The sequence below is a fragment of the Trachypithecus francoisi genome, unplaced genomic scaffold (assembly GCF_009764315.1).
Source record: "Trachypithecus francoisi isolate TF-2019V2 unplaced genomic scaffold, Tfra_2.0 Contig00602, whole genome shotgun sequence".
NCBI classification, from domain to species: domain Eukaryota; kingdom Metazoa; phylum Chordata; class Mammalia; order Primates; family Cercopithecidae; genus Trachypithecus; species Trachypithecus francoisi.
The window spans coordinates 18,853-35,802 of record NW_022680760.1 but is presented as its reverse complement, the minus strand read 5'-3'; the positions used below and the strand labels follow the sequence as shown (position 1 = coordinate 35,802).

At 42.7% G+C, this 16,950-nt stretch overlaps 1 pseudogene; it reads left to right on the top strand.

Annotated features, from left to right (window-relative positions):
* Window positions 1-15,638: 15,638 nt before the first annotated feature.
* LOC117086973 lies at window positions 15,639-15,786 on the top strand (annotated as a pseudogene).
* The last annotated feature ends 1,164 nt before the right edge of the window (window positions 15,787-16,950 follow it).

Genomic DNA, 16,950 nt, shown 5'->3' with positions numbered 1-16,950 from the left:
GTCAAGACCCATCAGTTTGCTGTATTCAGGAGACCCATCTCAGTTGCAGAGACACACATAGGCTCAAAATAAAGGGATGGAGGAAGATCTAGCAAGCAATGGAAAACAAAAAAAGGCAGCGGTTGCAATCCTAGTCTCTGATAAAACAGACTTTAAACCAACAAAGATCAATAGAGACAAAGAAGGCCATTACATAATGGTAAAGGGATCAATTCAACAAGAAGAGCTAACTATCCTAAACAGATATGCACCCAATACAGGAACACCCAGATTCATAAAGCAAGTCCTGAGAGACTTACAAAGAGACTTAGACTCCCACACAATAATAATGGGAAACGTTAACACCCCACTGTCAACATTAGACAGATCAACGAGACAGAAAGTTAACAAGGATATCCAGGAATTGAACTCAACTCTGCACCGAGAGGACACAACAGACATCTACAGAACTCTCCACTCCAAATCAACAGAATATACATTCTTCTCAGCACCACATTGCACTTATTCCAAAATTGATCACATAGTTGGAAGTAAAGCATCCTCAGCAAATGTAAAAGAACAGAAATTATAACAAACTGTCTCTCAGACCACAGTGCAATCAAACTAGCAAACTAGAACTCAGGACTAAGAAACTCAATCAAAACTGCTCAACTACATGGAAACTGAACAACCTGCTCCTGAATGACTACTGGGTACATAATGAAATGAAGGCAGAAATAAAGATGTTTGTTGAAACCAATGAGAACAAAGATACAACATACCAGAATATGGGACACATTTAAAGCAGTGTGTAGAGGGAAATTTACAGCACTAAATGCTCACAAGAGAAAGCAGGAAAGATCTAAAATTAACACCCTAGCATCACAATTAAAAGAACTAGAGAAGCAAGAGCAAACACATTCAAAAGCTATCAGAAGGCAAGAAATAACTAAGATCAGAGCAGAACTGAGGGAGACAGAGACACAAAAAACCCTTCAAAAAATCAATGAATCCAGGAGCTGGTTTTTTGAAAAGATCAACAAAATTGATAGAACACTAGTAAGACTAATAAGGAAGAAAAGAGAGACGAATCAAATAGACGCAATACAAAATGATAAAGGGGATATCACCATTGACCCCACAGAAATACAAACTACCATCAGAGAATACTATAAACACCTCTATGCAAATAAACTAGAAAATTCAGAAGAAATGGATAAATTCCTGGTTACATACACTCTCCCAAGACTAAACCAGGAAGAACTTGAATCCCTGAATAGACCAATAGCAGGCTCTGAAATTGAGGCAGCAATTAATAGCCTACCAACCAAAAGAGTACAGGACCAGATAGATTCACAGTCGCATTCTACCAGAGGTACAAGAAGGAGCTGGTACTGTTCCTTCTGAAACTCTTCCAATCAATAGAAAAAGAGGGAATCCTCCCTAACTCATTTTATGAGGCCAACATCATCCTAATACCAAAGCCTGGCAGATACACAACAAAAAAAGAGAATTTTAAACCAATATCCCTGATGAACATGGATGCAAAAATCCTCAATAAAATACTGGCAAACTGAATCCAGCAGCACATCAAAAAGCTTATCCACCATGATCAAGTGGGCTTCATCCCTGGGATGCAAGGCTGGTTCAACATATGCAAATCAATAAACGTAATCCAGCATATAAACAGAACCAAAGAAAAAAACCACATGATTATCTCAATAGATTCAGAAAAGGCCTTTGACAAAATTCAACAGCCCTTCATGCCAAAAACCCTCAATAAACTTGGTATTGATGGAACATATCTCAAAACAAAAAGAGCTATTTATGACAAACCCACAGCCAATATCATACTGAATGGGCAAAACCTGGAAGCATTCCCTTTAAAAACTGGCACAAGACAGGGATGCCCTCTCTCACCACTCCTGTTCAATATAGTGTTGGAAGTTCTGGCCAGGGCAATCAGGCAACAGAAAGAAATAAAGGGTATTCAATTAGGAAAAGAAGTCTAATTGTCCCTATTTGCAGATGACATGATTGTATATTTAGAAAATCCCATCGTCTCAGTCCAAAATCTCCTTAAGCTGATAAGCAACTTCAGCAAAGTCTCAGGATGCGAAATCAATATGCAAAAATCACAAGCATTCTTATACACCAATAACAGACAAACAGACAGCCAAATCATGAATGAACTCCCATTCACAATTGCTTCAAGGAGAATAAAATACCTAGGAATCCAACTTACAAGGGATGTGAAGGACCTCTTCAAGGAGAAATACAAACCACTGCTCAATGAAATAAAAGAGGAGTCCTACAAACCACTGCTCAATGAAATAAAAAAGGACACAAACAAATAGAAGAACATTCCATGCTCATGGATAGGAAGAATCAATATCGTGAAAATAGCCATACTGCCCAAGGTAATTTATAGATTCAATGCCATCCCCATTAAGCTACCAATGACTTTCTTCACAGAATTGGAAATAACTACTTTAAAGTTCATATGGAACCACAAATTGCCAAAAATTCAAAGCAGCCAGCAACCAAGATGTCCTCCATAAGTTAGTGGATAAACAAATCTGGTATATCCATACCATGGGTTATTATTCAACATTAAAGAGAAACAAGCCATCAAGCTATGAACAGACATAGAGAAAACCTATATGCATACTGTTTCTTTTGTTTGAGACAGAGTGTCACTTTGTGGCCCAGACTGGAGTGCAGCAGCATGATCTCAGCTCACTGCAAATTCAGCCTTCCAGGTTCCAGCAATTCTCCTGCCTCAGCCTCCCAAGTATCTGGGATTACAGCCATGTGCCACCACACCCAACTAATTTTTGCATTTGTTAGTAGAGACGGGGTTTCACCATATTGGCCAGGCTGGTCTTGAACTCCTGATTTCATGATCCACCCATTTTGACCTCAAAAAGTGCTGGAATTACAGGCATGAGCCACGGTGCCCGACCCCTATATTTATAATTTATACTGTTAAGTGAAAGAAGCTTGTCTGAAAAAACTATATCCCTTATGATTACAACTATATCATTCTGGAAAAGACAAAAATACAGAGACAGTAAATAGTGGCTTCCAGGGGTTCAGGAGGAAGAGGAATGGAGGAGTAGGTGGAGCCTGGGACAATTTTGCGTCAGTGAAACTACTTCATAGGATACTTTTGTTGCTGAAACACCAGGTTCAGTCTAGGTCTTGCACAGAAGGACTTCAGTCTGGATCTTGCTGCTTGTCACACAGAAAGCCAATCACCGAGATGACAATGAGTATTGCCAGAGAAGAAGGCTTTAATCTTTTTTTTTTTTTTTTTTTGAGATGGAGTCTCGCTCTGTCGCCCGGGCTGGAGTGCAGTGGCCGGATCTCGGCTCACTGCAAGCTCCGCCTCCCGGGTTCACGCCATTCTCCTGCCTCAGCCTCCCGAGTAGCTGGGACTACAGGCGCCCACCACCTCGCCCGGCTAGTTTTTTGTATTTTTTAGTAGAGACGGGGTTTCACCGTGTTTGCCAGGATGGTCTCGATCTCCTGACCTCGTGATTCGCCCGTCTTGGCCTCCCAAGTGCTGGGATTACAGGCTTGAGCCACCACGCCCGGCCGAAGGCTTTAATCTTTAATCACATGCTGCAGCAGAGGAGATGGGAGACCAGTGTCAAGTTCACCTCTGTGATGGAGTAAAATTAGGGGTTTATTTAGCAGGAAAGAAATGTAACTATGTATGGGAAAACAGGAACTAGTGAGGGGTAAGGGAACAATCATGATGAATGGGGAACCTGAAGTCTCATTGTCTGGATGAGATGATCTGGTGAGTTCCAGTTCTTTGATACTTTTTGAGAGGCCTGGGGGATCTGTTTTTGGAAAGGAACTCAGATAAAACAAGCTTAAAGACCAGAAGTGTCCATTTCTATGTTTTTTTTTTTTTTTTTTTTTTTTTTTTGAGATGGAGTCTTGCTCTGCCGCCCAGGCTGGAGTGCAGTGGCCGGCTCTCAGCTCACTGCAAGCTCCGCCTCCGGGTTCACGCCATTCTCCTGTCTCAGCCTCCCGAGTAGCTGGGACTCCAGGCGCCCGCCTCGTCGCCCGGCTAGTTTTTTGTATTTTTTAGTAGAGATGGGGTTTCACCGTATTAGCCAGGATAGTCTCGATCTCCTGATCTCCTGACCTCGTGATCTGCCCGTCTCGGCCTCCCAAAGTGCTGGGATTACAGGCTTGAGCCACCGCGCCCGGCCTTCTTTGTTTAATTAAACAAAAACTGTCTAAGCGACTCTTGGGTTCACTTTATCCACTATTTCACTTTAATGGTGGATATGTGGCATTATGTATTTATCAGAACCCATAGAGCTGTATAATAAGAATGAACCCTAATTTAACTATGGACCTCAGTTAACAATAAGTATCAGTATTGGTTCATCATTTGTAGCAAGTGTACGACACTGATGTAGGATGTTAATAATAGGAAAAACTGAACGGAGGGCTGTTTTAGGGAAGAAGGGATGTGGCAACTCCCTGAACTTTCTCTGCAATATTTTCTGTACACTTAAAACTACTTTAAAAAATGGTCTCCTTACATAGAATGATATGGATTTATTTTTGCTTTTTTATTCCGTGTTTGTCTGCATTTGACAGAATTCTGTATTGTTCATCTACTTATTTTATATTAAAAGTGTAGATATGTTACAAAACACTTATGCCTATTCTATATGTAATATTCTAGAAATTCTGCTTGGATTCTCTAAACCATAGGTAGAGGAACTTGTTATTTATTGGTAAGTCTTACAAGGTCATGCTGGTTTGGGGTGTGCTTGTTTTATCTTTTATAATTAGGGTGTAGAAATTTGGGAAAAAAATGGAAAGCATAGTTTTTGCAATATTTTATTATTACCAAACATGGTACCTAATTACTTTGCTTACATTTTCCCTTTAATTTTGATAATAATTCAATGCAGTAAAAATTACTATCAGTATTTTTATGAGGAACGCAAGGCTAAGGTAGGCAAGATACCAGTGAAAACAAAGCTAGTAAATTATACAGCCCAGATGAAATCCAAATCTAACTCAATATTTATTTGCAGTCTATCACACTGTCATGCATAATTCATCTTTATGGTTTATGGTAGGTTCTCATAACCATTTCAGAAATAAATACTATCATACTTTTACAGACAAATTAGCAAGAACTCACTGTGTTTCTAAAATTTTCTTCTCATCTTAATCCCATATCCTGCCCCTGCTCCCATTACTCAGTTTTTCTACCCAAATACACATGTCCAAAGAGATGATGGTTTCGATAATAAGTCAGACTGTTCTCCTGGTAATAAAATAGGCATCCAAGGCTTTTTCTTAAAGAACAGGCAATGTCAATTTGCAGTGTCTAATTTCATTCCTCTTTAAATCTGGAATGAGCATTGCTGATATATCAATCTTGTAATATTTGTGGGTCTTCTTCTCATTCTACTCCCCAGTCTATCCCCTATCTCCTCCTCTCTATCTGTTTCACCCATTCTCAGAGGTCAAACCCTGGGGTTTCAGATTTACTCTACTGAAGATGCAAGCATGTCATTGACTTGCAGGCTCAAGAACCCAAAAGTGATTTTGAGCCCACTGTCCAGTAGAGATCGTTTAACGAAAAGCAACAAAAACAACAACAACAACAAAAAAAACCCAGCTTTAGCGTTTTCCTCTGGAGGACGAGAACACAGCAACAGAACTACCTGCACATACTCAGAAAGAGAACAACCCAATGAGCCTGCATACTTCTGATTAATTATGTTACTAAGAAGTGTACGAATCTTCCATTCTTCTCTAACTCGGAAGAAATAATTCAGCCAAGAGATGCATAGCAAGGGTTGAGCAGCAGAGATTATTGAAGGAAAATAAAGTACATTCCTAGGGAGGAGTGGAAAACAGTTCTGGGCTGTTCCAGCTGGAAAAATAGTAGTAGCAGTGTTTATTTAAAATGACAGTATATGGCCGGGCGCGGTGGCTCAAGCCTGTAATCCCAGCACTTTGGGAGGCTGAGACGGGCGGATCACGAGGTCAGGAAATCGAGACCATCCTGGCTAACATGGTGAAACCCTGTCTCTACTAAAAAATACAAAAAAAAAAAAAAAAAACTAGCCAGGCGAGGTGGTGGGCGCCTGTAGTCCCACCTACTCAGGAGGCTGAGGCAGGAGAATGGCGTAAACCCGGGAAGCGGAGCTTGCAGTGAGCTGAGATCCGGCCACTGCACCCCAGCCTGGGCGACAGAGCGAGACTCCGTCTCCAAAAAAAATAAAATAAAATAAAATAAAATGACAGTACGCTCTGAAGAAGGAGCCAGAGTGCGCTGCTCAAAAGAAGGAGCCAGCAGCAGCCAGTGTTGAAGGACTCTCTTTACGAGAATCTCACATGATTATTCATGGAGGGGCCTGAGGGGGTGTCACTTGCAAACATGTTTCAGGAGGACTCTTCAGGTGCTCATGCTCTGTGGTTGTACATGTTACTACACATGTTGAATGTCTCAGTATTAAAAATCTCCACCCAGAGCCGTGCTTTTTATTATTACAATGAGCAAGAGGCTATTCTATGGGAAGTTTTTGGAGGAGTGCACAATTTCATCAGTGGAGAAAGTCCCTGCCATGGCTGTTTCAGGCTTGGGCATGGTAAGTTCCCTCCAGGGGCGGAGGGACCAACCACAAGGCCAGATGTAGCCTGTGTAGCCATTGTCCTTTTTGCTATTAGTGCGCAGTGTGATTATCAGTGGGCAGTGACTCCAAGACTCCTTTTCCCAGGGGCTCCCTTGCCTGCTGATTTCTGGCTATCTGCCTACTCTAACGATAACAGATCTTATATGATACATTTGACACATTTGATATTCACACAATTCAGAATGAAGGGATCACATAAATCCTCCCGCTCCCCTCACTGCAAATAACCAGAAAATTCACCAAAGAACCATCAAAATAGTATATAGTATATTCAGAAAAATCATTATTTGAAGAAACTTGAAGCAATAAGTACATGGAGAATGTCCCCATAGAATGTTTGGAAAATTCTACAGTAGAGAAAGAATCCTATGCAGTATATCACAGAAACATTTCATGGTGATAATAAAATGGTGGGAACAAGTTTTGAAAGTGCTCCCTTTAACCCTATTTCAGTATGTTATTGATTAAGAATTACTTTTCTTTGTTGCCTATAATAGTCTGTTCTTATATTGCCATAAGAAAATACCTGAGGCTGGGTAATTTATAAAGGAAAAAGGTTTGACTCACAGTCCTGTATGGATGGGATGGCAATTTACAATCATGGCAGAAGGGGAAAAGGCCCATCTTATACGGCAGCAGGCGAGAGAGAATGTACCCATAGGTGGAACTGTCAAACACTCATAAAACCATTAGATCTCATAAGAACTCACTATCACAAGAACAGCATGGGGAAATGGCCCCCATGATCAAATAACCTCCAGCCAGGTGCCACTCTTGACACGTGGAGATTATGGGAATTGTAATTCAAGATGAGATTTGGGTGGAGAAACCTAGCCAGCATAACCATGTCACTCTTACGGGATCATTTGGGGTGTTCCTTTTCTTGCCAGAATCCTGTGGTTGGTAATGCCTTTGCCCGAGTTTTGCTTGGGCCGGCTGAGCTCATTCCACCCACTTTGCATGGCAGGCTGTACTCAGCTCACTCTACCAGCCTGGATCCCACACCTGTCGAGGATGAGTCAGGTGGCGAGGGATGTGTGAGCAAATAAGCATGTGATCCGGACACTGCACAGCCAGGAATGTTGGCTGTGTAGAGTGGGCAGCTCTACGAGCCAGCATGGATGCCAGCTGCCTGTGAGGCTGCAGCTGGACCTGGCACACCACAAGCAGCTTCCACAGCTGGCACTGGGGAACATGGTGGCACCTGGAAGATTGGGGACTGCAGGAACGACAGGCCCCAAAATGGGAGTCACATCCATGGCTTGGTGAGCTCCCAGGTTCGGGCTCCTGAAGAGCCATAGCTCTTCTCTCCTTCTCTTTACCCACAACATGCTGAGGAAGGTGCATGTTTCAACAGCTTCATGTTTCATATTTCAACAGATGCATGTTTCAACATGGTGAGAACAGTGCATGTTTGTGTTACAGCTTTTTTAGCCTCACCATTCGGCAGATGCCAGGTTCTTGTCCTGAGTCCAGGAAGAATGAGGTATGCAGACAAGTGGAGGGTGGGCAGGACCAAGAGGAGCTTTATTAAACAATAGAAGAGCTCAGAGATCCTCAGTTGGCAGCTCATCGCCACAGCCAGGTTGTCCCAACCCCTGTTCAGCTCTCAGTGGAGAGTAGCTCCACTCTGCAGCTGATTGTCCTGTCCTCTCCTCAGTTTTCAGCAGAGAAGAGACCCTGGGGAGGGCAACTCCACTCTGCAGCTGAGGAGATGCTGGGGAAGGCAGCTCCACTCTGCCACTGAGAGGAGACCCTGGGGAGGTCAACTCCTCTTTGCAGCAGGTCATCCCTCATCTCCCCATCCTCTTGCTCTGCTGTCCTCTGCTCATGTCTGCCTGAGCCCAGGACTTTAACCGGCCTCAGAGAGGAGGAAGTGTGCACCATGGGCAGCCATGGGGCAGGTCCAGAAAAATGCACAAGTTACGACCCCTGTCAGCAGGACTGGCAACCCAGCCAGCAGCTTTCAGGCTCTCCCTGGGCTGCAGGAGGAAAATAATCAGGGACCTGCCACCTTCTGCCCCGGCGGCTGTCTGCCTCCCACTGCCATCCATGGCCCCCGGGCTGCTCATGCCAAGGGGCACCTGCAGGCCAGCACCAGTTGCCCTCCACCCATCTTTCCTCGGCTTCCCCATTGTTTAGGTGGCAGTAGGCTGGTGTGTCAATGCTGCTCTAAGCATGTACACACTCGACCAGGATGTGACAGCACTGGGGCTTGGCCCCACCTGCACTCTGAAATTAGAGTGGGTGCTTGGCAGCCGGGAAAGGTCAGCCGGGAAGCAGACACGCCCGAGCAGGGACACGAGGCCCTTCTTGGCATTCAGAGCCTGGAGTGCAGAGGCCTGGATCTTGCTGCAGGAAAGACGTTGCTCACCCCCAATACGGGGAGCCGGCAGATGGCCCTGTCCTACCTTCTGGCAGCCTGGGGTAGGCAGCTCCTCTCGCTGTGCCCAGGCTGACATCTGGTGCAAGGGTGATGTGTGCACGTTCTTCCCCTAGTAATCAGGGGTACCCACGTGTCCAGAATTCATTCCTTCCGGTGGGTTCTTGGTCTCACTGACTTCAAGAATGAAGCCAGGGACCCTTGCAGTGAGTGTTACATTTCTTAAAGATGGTGCGTGTGGAGTTTGTTCCTTCAGATGTTCAGACGTGTTCGGAGTTTCTTCCTTCTGGTGGGTTCGTGGCCTCGCTGACTTCAGAAGTGAAGCCACAGATCTTCTCAGTGAGTATTGCAGCCCTTAAGGGTGGCGTGTCCACAGTTGTTTGTTCTTCCTGGTGGGTTCCTGGTCTTGCTGACTTCAGAAATGAAGCTGCAGACCCTTGTAGTGAGTGTTAACAGCTCTTAAAGACAGTGCGGACCCAAAGAGTGAGCAGCTTCAAGATTTACTGTGAAGACTGAAAGAACAACCATTACACAGCCGGAAAGCTACCCCCAGGAGTTGCAACTGCTGGTTTAGGTGGCCAGCTTTTATTCCCTTATTTGGCCCTGCCCACATCCTGCTGATTGGCCCATTTTACAGAGTGCTGATTGGTCCATTTTACAGAGTGCTGATTGGTCCATTTTACAGAGTGCTGATTGGTCCGTTTTTACAGAGTGCAGATTGGTGTGTTTACAAACCTTTAGCTAGACACAGAGTGCTGATTGGTGCATTTTTACAGAGCGCTGATTGGTACGTTTTTGCAGAGTGCTGATTGGTGCGTTTACAAACCTTTAGCTAGACACAGAAAAGTTCTCCAAGTCCCCACCCTACCTAGAAGCCCAGCGGGCTTCACCTCTCACCCAGGGCTCCCCCTCGCCTGGATGGGGCCGGGGAGGCACATTGGGGAGCAGATCATGCCTGGGCCTGGCCATGGAGAGCATCAGGCTCACTGGCCACCCCCAGTGAAACAACTCTGGGCAGCCTCATGCAGAGGCTCCTCCTGAGGCACAGGAACTGGGCACTCTCACAGGGTGGCACAGTGAGTGGCCTTGCCGCTGGCTGGGTCCCCAAAACGGAGCCACTCCCACTTCCCATCCTGGCCCCTGAAGTATGGTCCCAGCTCCTTGCCCTGCCCACAGCTGCAGGGTGAGAGCAGCAGGGCAGGAGTGGTGGAGGCTACGGACCTGGAGGCGGTCCTGCCGGCTGCTCAAGGGTTGGGACAGCACAGTATGCTGCTTGAGGGACACAAGGCACAGGGGACATGGGGCACAAGGGTCCCCATGTTTGGGGCACTTCTGCCATCACTGCTTGCAAATTCCCGCTGCGGTGGGACACTCTGGACAACTTGGCCACTGCCACCATCACCACCCTTTTATCCTAAAATACTAAGGTGAAACTTCGCCGGCTTTCCTAGGTTATCATCATCACAATTAGTTATTTTTTTTTTCACAATTTGTTTCTTCTTTTATTTTTCTTTTCTGTTTTTTGTTTGTTGTGTTTTGTTTTGGTTTGTTTTTGACAAAGTCTCACTCTTGTCCCGCAGGCTGGAGTGCAGCCGCGCAATCTCTGCTCACTGCAACCTCCACCTCCCTGGTTCAAATGATTCTCCTGCCTCAGCCTCCTGAGTAGCTGGGATGGCAGGCGCCTGCCACCACGCCTGGCTAATTTTTGTACTTTACTGGATTTTGCTATGTTGGCCAGGCTGGTCTCGAACTCCTGACCTCAGGTGATCCACCTACCTTGGCTTCCCAAAATGCTGGGATTACAGCCGTGAGCCACCGCATCCGGCCTTTTTATTTTATTTTATTTTTTTGTCAGGTTCTCCCTCTGTCGCCCAGGCTGGAATGCAGTGGCATGATCTTGGGTCACCGCAGCGTGAACCTTCCAGGTTCAAGCAATCCTCCTACCTCCCGAGTACTGGGACGAAATTAGTTTTTAAGTAGCGTATTATTTTCTGTTGACCAAATTGAATGTGATCTTCTGGTTGCAATTGCACAACTTCCAATAGTCTTGAATTATTATTGGGGTTTACAGACATAGTTATTCTCAAATCCAGGGACAATAACCACTTTTACCCAAGACAATTTGAACTTTCTGTACTAATAGAGGTGTTTTTCCAAAGTAAATAAAGCACCATTTTTCTTCTATTTTTGAGATGGTCAAATTTATTACTTTATGATGAGAAATCTGAAATAATAATTCTGAGCAATAGTTTATATTTAGGAATTTTGAGGCCACTGTTACCTTAATAAAAAGGAGACTTCTCAGGAGCTATATATACATATATCCATAAATTATAGGGATATAAATAATTTTAATACAAGGGACATTATTCTCAGAAATAGAATGTGAAGGAGTGTGATATAGTGACTGAGCTTAAGGGGTATATAATTTGGTTTAATCTATAGTGTACCATTTACTAGCTTTGTATCTTTGCAAAAGTTGTTTAATCTCCATCGTTTTATTCTCTCCACCTGTAAGCATGAAAAGGGTGTTTATTTTACTGAGCTGATGTGAGAATTAAATAAAAACATGAAGTATAGAAATTCCTTAGTACAATTCTGAGTACAAAGTGAAATGCTCTTACTTATTTATTTATTTTTGAGATGAAGTCTTACTCTGTCACTCAGGCTGGAGTGCAGTGGTGTGATCTCAGCTCACTGCAAGCTCTCCCTCCCAGGTTCACGCCATTCTCCTGCCTCAGCCTCCCGAGTAGCTGGGACTACAGGCGCCTGCCTAATAGCTTGTGGCCTGCAGAGACTAAAAAAAAAGAAAAGAAAAGAAAAAAAAAGGCCGGGCGCGGTGGCTCAAGCCTGTAATCCCAGCACTTTGGGAGGCCGAGACGGGCGGATCACGAGGTCAGGAGATCGAGACCATCCTGGCTAACACGGTGAAACCCCGTCTCTACTAAAAATACAAAAAACTAGCTGGGCGAGGTGGCGGGCGCCTGTAGTCCCAGCTGCTCGGGAGGCTGAGGCAGGAGAATGGCGTGAACCCGGGAGGCGGAGCTTGCAGTGAGCTGAGATCCGGCCACTGCACTCCAGTCCCGGCGACAGAGCGAGACACCGCCTCAAAAAAAAAAAAAAAAAAAAAAAGAAAGAAAGAAAGAAAAAAAAAAAAAGGCTAGTAAGTAGGGATCCTTTGGTTGGAGATTCTGGAGCAAATTAAGGCAGAGCCACTAAGGCTAATGCGATTACACTGGATCCTGTGACAGACACGTCATGCTTCATGGGTCACGTGGTGAGTTTCTTCTCCTCTCTGCCCTGGTTCATGTAGGTTGTGATGTTAGAGAAATCTCAGGTGGGAAATCTGGGGCTGGGATATTATGTTGGAGGACAGATTTGCTTCCATATATATATATTTTTTTTTGAGACGGAGTCTCATTCTGTTACCAGGTTGGAGTGCAGTGGCGCAATCTCAGCTCACTGCAACCTCCTCCTCCTGGGTTCAAGTGATTCTCCTGCCTCAGCGTCCCGAGTAGCTGGGACTACAGGCACCTGCCACCAGGCCCAGTTAGTTTTTGTATTTTTAATACAGATGGGGTTTCACCATGTTGGCCAGGATGGTCTCGATCTCTTAACTTCGTGATCCACCTGACTTGGCCTCTCAAAGTGCTGGGATTACAGGCATGAGCCACCGCACCTGCCTGCTTCCATATCTTTTAAGTGTATATCTTTTCCCCTTTTTCCAGGACTCTCTGTACTTCAGCCAATAGGTAACACCTTTTCATTCTCTTTTAGAAACAGATTCGCTTTCCTAGAATGATGGTATATCATCATGTATATGTATGTATATGTCATAAGTATGTGAGGTAATGCATATGTTTAATAGCTTGATTTAGGCTTTCCACACTATAGGCATATATCAAAACTTTGACTCTACAACATAAATACACTATACAATTTGTACTTGTCAGTTAAAAAGGAAACCTAACGTTTACAAAGGCAATGCATAAAAACTGAGAAGAGACTGTAACAACTGAAAGAAACTTGGCCAACATGAGATGAGAAACCAGCTAGCAAGTACCCTTTTTTTCTTCTTTTTTTTTTTTTTTTTGAGACTGAGTCTCAGTCTGTTGCCCAGACTGGAGTGCAGTGGCGCGATCTTGGCTCACTGCAAGCTCTGCCTCCCGGGTTCACACCATTCTGCCTTAGCCTGTTGAGTAGCTGGGACTACAGGCGCCCACCACCACGCCTGGCTAATTTTTTTGGATTTTTAGTAAAGACAGGGTTTCACGGTGTTAGCCAGGATAGTCTTGGTCTCCTGACCTCATGATCCACCTGCCTTTGCCTCCCAAAATGCTGGGATTACAGGCATGAGCCACTGCGCCCGGCCCAGAGCTCTTCCTTAATCCATCTACCATATTGTGTATCTATTACTGTAAAGTAGTATATGGTTTTTCATTCCAGAGACTTCAGTAATATAGTATTACCAAAGGACTTGCACAGATTTCAGAGAAAGACAAATTTAGAAGATGGAGGGTTCTCCATTATGTTCTGAGAGTCAGTATCAAATATGTCAAATCCAAAAAGTACATAATCAATTCAGAAGTCTATTTCAAAGTAATAATCATTTCAGCATAATTTCTCTACTGTCAGAGACAACTTTTCAATCAAATTCAATATTTTATACATATTTTATTTTTAGTTATATGTTACTTGTACATACACATCAGTACAAGTACATATAAATCCTATAAGAACATAAATCCTATAGAAATATATTAAGCTGATAATTATGTCTGTTCTGTTTGTTTCCAGAGTTGCAACAAATAGACCTTGTTCCCTAAGTTGAGGAGATGATTTCTCATTTTATATGAGATTTGTGTGTGGAACTAAAATGTGTGGGATGAATATTTGAATGAAGATGCTTCTGCTGCAAATAGCAGGAAATCCCACCTAGTGGGCTTTATTTTTTTTAACTCATGATCTCACATAGGTGATAGATGCAAGGCTGGGCGTCTCCAGGGTTGCTCAACTCAGCAGGTCAGTGGCATCACCAGCGACCCTGGCATTTCATAGCTCATCTCTCTATCACACACGGCACGTCAGCTTTCCTGCGATGGTAGGAGGAACCCTGCAGCAGCTTTAGGTTTCTTATTCTTTCTCAACAGCTCCCAGAGAAAGGAAAAGGATAGTACTTTTTCCTGTGTGCCCTATAAGGAGCAACTACACTGTTTTCAGAGTGTTCCCAGTACCCACTTTCTCACTGGAATGACCGTGGGATCACACGGGCTCAGACAGGCCAGGATTCAACCTTTGTAGAGTGGGCCTGATGCACATGGGGAGAAAAGGAGCAAAATCATACATTTTTAAAAGTAAAGAAATGGTGGCTAGAGTAGGAGAGGTTGATTTCAGGGTACGGAAATGATAGATTGTGGCACTCTTAGGTTGTTAGTATTTGTAGTTAAATTAAACATGAAGGCCTAGAGATTCCTGATAGGCATCCTCCATTCAGTGTTTTGGATCTTTTTTAATACATATGTATTGAGCATTAAATGTCTGCCATGAACTCAATTAGAATAAAACAGAAAAGCAAGGAAAAAGGATTGATATGAGAACTCAATTCAGTATGCTGACATGTTGTTTTTATGGGGAAATTTTTGAGAAAAGTAGAATAGGAATGACTAGCTCTATAAGGTGCTAAAACATACTATACATTTATTTCAAAAAATACATTTGTTGGCTGGGTGTGGCGGCTCATGCCTGTGATCTCAGCACTTTGGAAGGCCGAGGCGGGCGGACCATGAGGTCAGGAGATCAAGACCATCCTGGCTAACACGGTGAAACCACGTCTCTACTAAAAATACAAAAAACAAAATTAGCCAGGCATGGTGGCAGGCACCTGTAGTCCCAGCTACTCCAGAGGCTGAGGTGGGAGAATGGCATGAACCCAGGAGTTGGAGCTTGTAGTGAGCCAAGATCACGCCACTGCACCCCAGCCTGGGTGACAGAGAGAGACTCCGTCTCAAAAAATAAAACAAAAACAAACAAAAAAAAATTGTTACTGATTTTTTATTTTTTTGTTAAATATGCCAGTAAAACAGAGTCTAGAATTAGAACCAGAAAGAGTTGAGATTTAGTTTCAGTTTGTGGTAAGTTGTATTTCAAAGTCATTTTTTTCACCAAATGGATCCTGGATGAATACAAATTGAAACATAAAGAGAAAACATAAAATTCACAAGACAGATGTTATTTCTAATACTATCATCATCATTATAATTATGTTTGAAGACAAACAGACTTTCTAAACCCTATGTGTTGCTGGTGGGAGTGTACGATTTTACAAATACCTGGAAATTTGGCAATTTCTTTAAAGTTTAACATATGTTTGCCATATGACCCAGCAATTTCACTCCTTGGAATCTACCTAAGAGACATAAAAACATATGTCCTCATGAAGATACATGTTTAAGAGTTCAGAACAGCATTAGCCATAGTAGGCCCAAACTGAAAACAATCCAGATATCCTTCAACTAGTAAATGGATTAACAAAATGGATAACCTACATCCATGCAAGGCAGTATCATTCAACAATAAAAGGGAACAAAACCAGACTTATCTGGCAGGGGAGATACCATGAACATGAGGGTAGTTTTCCCAAGGCAAGTTTCAACCCTTGCACTCCGGGTGATGAGAGATTACTTAATGGGTACAATGCATGTGATTTGGGTGATGGATACTGTGGAACACTGACTTCACCACTATGCAATCTACACAGGTAACAAAACTACACTTGGACCTTATAAATTCACACAAATGAAAAAAGAGAAAATAAATAAAAAGAAATGAAAAGGGACCAAATAATGATACATACTACAAAACTGTTGAACTTCAATAATGTTAACTAAGTGAAGGAAACTGGACACAAAAGGTTACATAATGTATGATTTCATTTACTTGAAATATGTAGAAGAGGTAAATTGATTGATGCAAAAAGCAGATTATTGGGTGCCTAGGGCTTGGGGTATCGGTGGGAATTAACTGTAAATAGAGAAATTCTGGACATGACAGAAATGTTAAAAAAACTGTGTTGTTGTGATAATTGCACAAATGTACTGATTTACTGAAATCATTACATTTTACATATAGAATGAATGAATAATCCTGTTAAAATAATTCTTTTTTAACAAATAAGACTTTGTAAACAAGACAAAATCCAGGAGACACAAATGAAAAAATATTTGAAGAAAATTATTGACTTCTTTGCATGAAGAAAATAACAAAATTAAAAGAAGTATATGACGCTCAGAAAAAATTTGATCACATAAGATAGACAATGGGTTAATTTCCTTATGAAAAATTGCTAACTAATCAATAAATTAATTAATGGAAATGCCACAGAAAATTGGGCAAAAGATATAGACTGACTATAGAAGAGAATATTCCAATAGTCAAATATTTGCTCAAACTCACCAACGAATGGAAAAATCCAAATTCAAAGAGCAATTTCTCTCCCCAAAAACTGGAAAATACAATAGTTGTTTTAAAATCAAGGATTTAGAAGATTCTATGGGAATAGATTTTCCTATATTATTAGGATTGTGAGTGGATGGCAGTGTGCTATTAAAACTCAAAGTGCAATTGTTACATGTTTGATGAAAACAACAAAAATCCCATTCTGAACATCTGTCTTAAGGAAACAATCCTACATGAGCCCAAAGAAATATAAAATTGGTCGTTTCGAGCTATGGTTGGCAATAACAAAAACATTTTAAAGTTCTAAAAGAAAAACTGATGAATTTGTCTTGATTATAAAAATTTCGTGCATCTTAAAAACTATGCAGCATGTGGAGTGACAGCACACTGCAGGATGACATTTGGTGCTGTGTGGGGCACTGTGAGCATAGATTGGTGTAACCTTGA